Raw genomic sequence first — 10,074 nt, 5'->3', positions numbered from 1 at the left:
ATAACAAACCCCAGAGAGTGTTGTGAAAAATAACATAAAAATGAGAATGGCTTGCTTTATTAATGCTAAATGATAAATACCTAACTCCCTTATAAAATCGTACTGAGGATCAAGTGAAGTAATGAATAACATAGTGGTTGGAAAATATAAAGTATGGTTTTTGTATGATTTAAATCTCAGATATGCAAGAAATGCCTTTTGTATTATTTTTAATACAAAAATATCCTACTTTTAACTCCAAGACTCACTTCCACCATACTGTCAAGAATTGCTGTAGCCTTACCAAAATGGCACCAAAGACTGAGAAGTTGAAATCTTCCTGAACACAGGGACGAGGCTGTCATGTTCCAGCTACCATGGTCACATCTGATTTTCTCACTATCCAAGAGATCTCCTTGAGGCCTGGGAGCTGGCCCCTGCTTCTAGAACAGTCTCAGGTGGGAATCTTTGGAGGGTTGGGAATCTGGGTGTGGTCACTTCTCCCTTATCCACCTCCATTTTTTGGGCTTCCAATATCTAATGTTGAACTCTGGAGTCATCCTGCCTCTCCAGCATTCATCTGGGGACCCGGGCTCTGGTTCCATTGCTCTGGGGCCAACAGTCAGTGAGTCTCTCCTAAATTATTGGCGTAGGCCTGGAAACCAAAGCTAGGAAGCCTTTCAGTCTTCTGCTTCTTGCCTGACCACCTTCCTCTCTGAAGGGATGAATCTGAGGCACAGAGTCTGTTACACCCTGGAACAGAAAGCATGGTCCAAAATGAAAGGGAAACATGACGGAAATGGGAAAAATAAGAATATATTTTTAAACACACATTTTATGCAGACATTCACATAAGGCTTTCTGTTACTGATGACCAGTTGTGGAAAGAAAGCAGCTTTGATTTCCTGTGAGGGATACTTTAGACCTCCAGGAAGGTGAGGAAGGCAGCTTCTTGTGTGCTTTTGGCTCCAGCTGCAGAGCTGCATCAGCACATGGGAAAGGATTTTTGCTTTCCTTCTTCCCAACTCTTCGGCTCCCACCATGCACTGTGATGATGGTACAGGGACAGCTGTCACGGCTGAGGCTTGAACAACTCAGCAGCTGTCAGGCGCAGGGAGATAAGGCACAGATAGCTCTCACGGCCTCTCCCACTGGCAACCACCCCCTCCTACTTCTAAACCAACCACTGGACACTCCCTCATGGTCTGTTGCAACTAAACGGTGGGTGATGAATTCCTTTAACTGGCTCTGGGCCAACATGATAAAGCCAAGACTATAAAACTCACAAAGTACTGCAAGAGAACAGAACCCACATTCTCTCCAGACACTGAATGTTGGAAACGACATATACACCATCCTTTGGGGATTGAGTTGTTTAGGAATATAATTCCTAGGTGGATTTTTTTTTTTTTTTTCCAGAAGGAGACTATTACAAAGTGAACGCAAAAAAAAAGGACTACCTTTCTAGCTTTTGTATAATTTGTTAGGCGAATAAAATACTTCTCTCAGCAACACCCCAGCCCCCATCTGTGTTTTATGGAAAAAGATCTACTACAGGCTCATAAATGCAGTTGGGACCAATAATTAGCAAATGCAATATTTCAGAGCAGACTATGCATTTCCTTTAACAGGTAATCTTAAAGAAATATTGCCCCTTGATTACACCTAATCACGCAATAAAAGTATGATTCCACTTTGCAGAGATGTTTGGTTTCCTTAGGTCTTTTATGCCACGCCAAGAATAAAGCTTAATTAAAGTTTCATTCACTAATGGTTTATCGTAAAAACTATACTCAAGACAAAAAAAAAACGTGTTGAACCTGTAGTTTTCTGAGAAGAGAACATGTAAGTAATATTTTTATCTGTATTTCTTTGCCGACGGTGTTCTGGACTGGGTAATCTGTATGGAGGTTAGAGTGTGTCCTTGTGTCTTTCTTAAAAACTTTGAGCCTATGAAGTGTCACGCCATCTTTGAATGATCACTCATTTAATGAAGCCAGTTTAAAGCCATGAAATGGCTTACGAGCTCCTACGTGTTATGTAACATTTCCAGTGGTTACTGTAGCAACATTTTGTCCTGTACAGCATTTCAGTTCCATGTGAAGTAATCTGTATTGTTATACGATGCTTTGTCCCATAGTGATAGCCATAAAGCATGCTTAAGGGTTTCAAACACTGACTCCCCACTCCCTTTTGTCCTACCTGAAAGGCACCTACCAAACCCATTTTCTCCTTTCATTTAAGATTAAAGGGGGACAGATGCTCTGAGGAGGTTCGTCAGCTGTGCAACAACGACCCCTAGAGGCGCCACTGCCTCGAAGGCGGCCAGAACCTCCGAAAGCTCAATGCGCTTTATTTTCCTTATCCTGAGAGCTACCACAGCGTTAATCAAGAACCGCTTTTACTTTGAGAACATGCGCTGTTTTTGATGCCCAGAAACGAAAGTCCAAATTTGTGGGAGCTTTACTATCTACCTATTTATGGCACATAAGTCTTTGCTTTCTTTTTGTGCCATTTAAAGGAATCCTGGACGAGTTGCTTTCTATTCATCAGCAAATCAGCATATAACAAACTTGTGCGTAGTCAGACTGTAACGCCTTTGCTAGCTTTTTCGTCAGGCAGAGAAGACGCTTAGAAAATAAGTTAAAAGCTCAGAAAGAAAGAAGAAAATCCTAGCGCTCTTGCTTTGCTAGGTTTGCAAATGTGTGTAGCCCCGGCAGCCGGCTGATTCATCCTCCGAAAGCCTGAGAGCTCCATTTGTTTTGTTGATTTCACTACCCCCTTTGTTCTGCTTCAAACCTTTCAGAGGGCTGAAATGCATTATTACCTTGTTAAATCTCAACCAAAATCATTTCTACAGCCTGAAGCTGTTTTGACGTGGGTTCAGCGTCTCACACACAAAAGAATTGCTTTTGTTCCCAGAAGCTCTCATTGGCTGAGTGGCCTTTGCCCTGAGCCAATCAGAAGGTAGTCGTTAGGCTTGGCTGGCTATTTTTAGCCTCACTCGCAGAAACTCTCGGTCTTGGAGAGAGAAGGCTGGAGAATGAAAGCAGCGTAGTTACAGCAAATGGCTAACTACGTTTTGCGTGTCGCGGCGTGTTTGGCATTTTTCCTTTAATTCCTCATACGCTGTTGCATTAGGATGTGTTTTGGTAAACAACAAACTTAGAAATAAAGCTGCATGTCCTAGTTCCGAATTATCCATTTAGTAAAGAGGCAGAAAAGTCTAGCAAACAGCATTCCCTTTTTATCTAAAAGCACTGTACGCTCGTATCTAGTTATTTCACAAACACATAAAAATGCCAGTTACCATATAGAGAATACTAAGATTTTTTCCAGAGAATTTTTATAAATTTTCATCTTGAGTTAATAGAAATTTTCAACTTGCTCATCATGAATTATAGTCATAAAGTCGTCCTTTCCCCTTGCCCTTTAAAAATGTATATAATTATACAAACGAGTATGCACATGTTGTGTAGCAATTAAAATCATAAATATTCAGTGTTTTTTATGCATGGAGATAAAGTATTCTTTTGAGCATGTTCTTTCATTTAAGCCATTACTCAGTAGGCACAAGAAGTATTTTTCCCAAGTGCACTTGAAGTGACAAAGCATGACCACATAGCATTTGGTAATTATCCAGTATTATCAGGAAATGAAAGTTGCCAAAGGGAAAAAGTTGGTCCCTAAACTTTGATTTTTCCATCAACCATCTATTTAACTGGGCAAAAAGGGGGCAGAGCCAAAGTGAACCAAAATTTTATGACATAAAGCAATTTTAGTAGCAGGAGGGGAGACTTCCTGAGAAGAAAACAAAGGACCAAATCTATGTCTAATTCCTAAAATTTTTTACAGGTTGTAGGTTTTTCCCGTATTTATTACTCAAGCTTGGCCTGTGACCTCTGTTGTTGTTGCTGTTTTTCTTTGCTTGTTTTAAGAAAAATCTTTTTTTATTTCCAGCTGCAAGCCATTGAGGTGCCATTTAGACATATAGTAACAGGGAATCTGGATCATGGGCATACTGAGAAAACTGGAAGGCTTCCAGAACGAGAAAGATTCAAGATCCAAGCTGGGACTGCGGAACTAGTTTGCTGTGGGCTTCGGTGAGCAAGGATAATCAAGTACATGGTGGGCATAGATAGGCCGTGGAACTCACAATAAGTTCACCAGAGAGAAGGGAGCACCAAGGAGCTTGGGGAGGAAGCTACCTTGCTTGAAGCAATATGGAACACAGTGTTTGGGGGACATGTCCCCTGGGTTCCTAAAGATGAATTTGAATGGCTGAAATAAGGCACTTTGGAAAGAGTTATCTTTTTCTTTCCAACATCAATTTGGTGCACACTGGGACAGGTTTTAAGAAGGCAGCTATACAATAGCTCCCAGGAGTTCAGCTACGTTTTTGTAGGCGACCAGCTGCTAACAATTTAGTTTAATATGCAGTCCTAGTAAATTAAAGGAATCTGATAAAGCGAGACCCAGCACGATTCTTATTTGTTTGCTAATGCGTAGCATGTTGAACCCCAGCAGAAATTAACCCATTGCAATTTTTCTATTCAAGACCTGCATTTTATTTTCTTACTTCCCTGTGCCAGATGTTTTGGCTCCTGACTTGGTCATCTGAGCAATTCCTTAATTTTATACTTGTCTGCTTAAAAAGTAAATACATAACAATAATAAAAATTTTTGAATCATCTTTATTTCCAGTTCTCTCTCTGCGTTTATATTTAAGCACTTTGAAGGCAAAAGTAAATAAAATGCAATAATAAGAGTCTGCTGTTCCTTTGTATCTTAACCTCTCTACTTAACATTTGGTTAGTCTTAAACCTGCGTGGTGTACATTTTGTTTTCTGTGGGAACTGAGACGCTTGTGGGAGGAGAAAGATGCAAATTTGCACTTAGCTCCATCTCCATGGGAGTGGTAACCAGAAAAGAGAAAGGATGCTTACTTGATGCCAAAAGGATAAAAGAGATGCAGACTGACTGGAGATACCAAAATTGAAGAGTGCTTATTTCATTTTTCTATACCTACAAATGATCGTGTTACCTGTGATAGCAGTTGTAAAATGTGCATGATTACTAATTGATAGAAAATTGTTCCGATATTAATTACAAAATTGTGAATGCTTGAAATAACTGGATTTTACCACTCATATCTATAAATGCATAGAGCCAATAAGTCAGACGAAATTATAACAGGTCAAATTATCATTCTTCTACAATGAAGTAGGTATTTTCTTAGAGTAACAGTTTCCTGTGTTCTTGGCAAAAGCACGGAGTAAGCCAAGTTTGTCACGAGTACCTCTGGCATCTCCTGCTTTCTTCTCACCTCATGCATGCAGCACTTTCAAGACTTTTTTGCTTTTTTTTTTTTTATTTTAAGGTATGCTTTTTGGTGAGGAAGATTGGCCCTGAGTGAACATCTCTTGCCAATTTTCCTCGTCCTTTTTAGCTCCCCAAAGCCCCAGTGCATAGTTGTATATCTTAGTTGTGAGTCCTTCTAGTTCTTCTATGTGGGATGCACTCATAACATGGCTTGATGAGTTGTGTGTAGATAAACACCCAGGATCTGAACCAGCGAACCCCCAGCCTACCGAAGTGGAGCACAGGACCTTAACTATTACGCCACTGGGCTGGCCCCTCAAGTTTTGTTTTAATTCTCCCTTCTGTGTAACCTCACCTCCGGCCAAGCCTGCCCCACTGCCCCAAACGCTCCTCTCACATCTTGTAAACTTGTGGTTAGGAGTGAATCGAAGATCCTTTTTTCTCCCTTTTTAGATTAAATTGAAAACACGACAACTTTTTCTAAAATTATTCATTATCAGATGTGTGTGTGTGCTTGTATGTGTATTACTGTCCATTGAACGTCAGTGTGTGGAAGGTGCCTTCACATGCCAGAGAACACATTCATTGCTCCTGGGTTGTCATCGTTTCAATCTGATTAATTTATGGTCTCATAGAAAATCTTCTGGGTGGATTACGTTAGCTTTGTTGAGACCACTGTGCAGAAAGTCAGTCTGTATAAATATTCTCCTAGGCTTGACAGTTTCACCTTAATAGGCTTAAGAGTTGCCTGTCACTTGTCCCTAGGCTTTTTAAAAAATCTTGTGAATGGTTCACTGTTGGGCCAACAATTTGTCCCATATTAATATGAAAACCAAAAAACATGAGAAGAAAATTAGAATCACATGCATAATTTAGCAAATTAGTTGTGAGTAAAGGAAAGCGCCTTTTTACAAACTTTTGAGGACCTTGTAGGAAATAAAAATCTTTAAGGACATGAAGATACCCAAAGTTGGGATAAGGGGCAGTTTGGGGGAAAAGATTTAAGTTGACGTCTAACTTTGTGCAAGGATGACTGACATTTGTAAATTTTAGTGTACAGACTGCAATAAAGCCTACAAATTGAAACACCAACAGCAACGATTGTAAAACAAATCGTCTAAATCAATCTTTTAACTAGAGTGAAGTAAATGCTGTGAGAAAAATGAAGATTTTTATTGTGACAAGCAATTCAGGAGCAAGTAGATGTCATTAAAATTTTTACAACTATAGGGGCCGGTTCCGTGGCCGAGTGGTTAAGTTTGCGCTCTCCGCTGCGGTGTATGAGGATTTGGATCCTGGGCGCGAACATGGCGCCGCTCGTCAGGCCACGTTAAGGTGGCGTCCCACATCCCACAACTAGAAGGCCCTGCAACTAAGATATACAACTGTGTAGCGGGGCGGGGGCGGGGGCGGGGGCGGGGTGGGGGGGTGGGGGGGAGAAGGATTTGGGAAATAAAGCAGAAAAAAAAAAAAAGATTGGCAACCGTTGTTAGCCTAGGTGCCAATCTTTAAAAAAACAAAAAATTTTTACAACTATAAAATAAAGACAAAGGAAAATGTTGCTAATCATAGAAACAAATGAAATATGAAGAATGAAAACAAAAATAGAACATGTAATTGGCATTTGTACTGCCTTAATTCTTCTGGCTTTTATCAAAAGATATATTGTATATTGCTAATATTTATTCTAAAATGTATTCCCCAAATGAGAAAATAGTTGTATTTACATTATACTGTAAGTATAAATTCAATTATGTTTTCAAAAGTAGATATGGAGAGTGTAATAATAGCCCTCAGGGTAAGAGAACAAAATCCCAACATTCCTTGATTTTTTAATAAAACACAGCTTATCTTTATGGCTTGTACACGAAGGAAAAATATGGGAAGAGCATATGTAAAGAAGGTGAGGAAAAACTTAGATGAGGCAAAAAAGCGTAAACAATTTCGAAATGATGTATAAGTAAAGCAAATTAGTTTATCAAGCTGAAGGAATCTGTAAATAGGAGTTTAACATTCTTTTTCATTGGCATCCAAAATCATTAATCATGTGAAGATTCGTCAATATAGTTAGATGTGAACAATTGAGAAGGGGTGTGGCTGGGCGTTGGTCACATAACTCTGAATTTTACAAACCCAAAAGATTTCAAGGTCTTAGGTGAGGTCTCCCTCTCCTTTAGAATATGTCCTGAATCAGTGGGCAGAAAGCGAAAGTGTGAAGTGACACTGTTAATAGTCTTCATCTTAGCTGTGTGCCTAAGGGGTCTTATTTACAGCCATCTTTCCAGTGGCGCTTCTTTCCTCTTTCATACATTTTGAAAGCCTCTGTAATTTCTAAGTGAGGATGATTTGTTGCTTACCACTGACAGAACTACCAAAGAATGCTTTTAAATGCCTGTTCCAAACACAAAACTATTGGGAAAATGCTGTGAAAAATCACTTAATCTTTCTTTTTTTTTTTGGCTGGAACGCTTCTGCCCTTCTGTGGAGTCGTTAAAAGTTGAACAACTGTAGACTGCCCTGTAGTCTGTCTTGACACTTGATGACTTAGGTTTGTTTTGAAAAGGCCATTTGTTGATGGATGGGTTTTCCATTCGGGAGTGAGTACTAACGTCCATGGCAAGGTCCTGCTTTGTTCCTTCGTTTGCTTACGGAAACATTAATGCTATGCTTCCTTTGATTAAAATGATAAAATACATGATTGACTATCTTATAGGATCCATCATACCACGACCAGTGCTTGTGACGCCAGAGTGCATGCTTCAAATGAGCACATGTGCTGTTCAGCAAATTACTCCTGAAAAGTGGCGTACGCACAGGCTTCTCGAAAACCCCACAGCTGCGGTGCCCAGATGCTGGCTGATGTGCCACTGAGGTCAGCGTGGGAAAAGGAGTCTTGATGCTTAGTGGAGGACTTTATATTAAACTTTACATCAGTTGCAAAACACAGTCTAAATTGATGATGGATGAGGTGGCTTGAAAGCTGGTGAGTATTTCTTTGTCACCCTTGAAAGGCATTACTCTTTACACAATAGACAACCCCATTAACCTCTGGGACTAAATCTCCTTCGATAAAATCATCCCAGACTTTGTGTAAACGTTGCTTTAAATGTAGTCATTGGTATCAAAAGACAATGAGACAACATGGGAAAGTGGACATAGAAGCATTTTCTGACAAAAAATATAAAAGATGTGGGTGTTCCATATGTAAAGGCTGAGAAACGCAAGATATTCATGTTAATTTCCAACCTTCCAACCTATGTTAGAATTTGTGGAACACACTTAGAACTAAGGAATCTGGAAGAGCAACCAAACACCTCTAATCCAATCAATTGTAGAGCTCCCCTTTTAGCATTTTATCTTTCTTCATTTAATATTATTTCTCAGAACAATCAGAAGTCATATGGTATGTTCACAAATCAGATTTCAGTTCATGAATTTTGCTATCACTATACAGTATACTCATAGCCTAAGGCTAATGCAGTCCATCCAATTTGGAGAGCAAGAGAGAAATTTTTTGTTCAGAGGAAGAGAGGAAGGCTGCTCAGAGAGTCATCTCCTACACTTAGAAGGAATTTTTCTTTTGGTTATTTCTAGGTGGAAGAAAAGGTTAGGTCCACCGGAGTACCGGAATAGCCCCTGATAAGGTGGAGTTAGCTGCCCTAGGCAGTACAAAAGATTCTGAATTACAAAGAAGTGATCACAGAGCTTTCCCTGATTAGGAAGGATATGCCCGTTTCCCACAAGAGATGTCAATCTGGGGATGCTTCTAAACAAAGCCCTGTCTGTGGTGCACGTGTTGTTCCCTGTTGGTTTAGTCAGTTGAACTAAAAGGAAGATTTGGAGAACATTCAGAAGTGAATATTTCTTCCAAATTATTTCTGACTTCCCTTAGGTCATTTTAGGTATACTCTTTATGTTCTTTCAGTTATTCGATATTGACATATCATGTAAATATGAAAAGATATAACTGCTATCCTTGAGAATTTCTTACGACTGAGCTGTAGACTAGTGTGGAGATATTTACAAAGTAAGCTATCCGGTGCTTTAATCAACAATAGGGGCATACTTAAGTCAGAGAAGATAGTGTGAGACCTTTAAACTAAGACCTGGAGGGCAGGGAGGCATTTAATAATGGGATGGAGGGGACAATCCAGGCAGAGTGGACTGCTTGTGCAAAGGCACAGAGGAAAAACATTCAGAGAAAATAATTCAGTAGGTATAGCTGGTAGCAGGGGATGGACACGACATTAAATGAAACCAGACTTTAAGGTGCATCCACATCATAAAAAGCCTCGCTCCCTTCTGCTATAAATAGAGTGACCGTGTCATTTATCATCTAAACTGGGCCACAGAGGGGGACGATGAGTGACATAGAGGGGTGCTATTAGTAATTACTCTGATGAAAATGTAAACCAGAAATCTCCTTGTTGAGGGCTGGCCCCGTGGCGCAGCAGTTAAGTGCACACGTTACACTTCTCGGCGGCCCGGGCATCACTGGTTCGGATCATGGGTGCGGACATGGCACTGCTTGGCAAGCCATGCTGTGGTAGGCGTCCCATGTATAAAGAAGAGGAAGATGAGCACAGATGTTAGCTCAGGGCCAGCCTTCCTCAGCAAAAAGAAGGAGGACTGGCAGTAGTTAGCTCAGGGCTAATCTTCCTTAAAAAAAAAGAAAAAGAAAGAAATCTCCTTGTTGAACTGAGACCTCTGGTTTCCCGGGCTGTAGGCAAAGGGTGACACTGAAGAATTTTGAAGAGGAAAGTGGTGAGCTAG

This window comes from Equus przewalskii, chromosome 29 (assembly GCF_037783145.1).
Source record: "Equus przewalskii isolate Varuska chromosome 29, EquPr2, whole genome shotgun sequence".
NCBI lineage: Eukaryota > Metazoa > Chordata > Mammalia > Perissodactyla > Equidae > Equus > Equus przewalskii.
The sequence above is the reverse complement of the archived record's forward strand: the minus strand, read 5'-3'. Positions refer to the sequence as shown.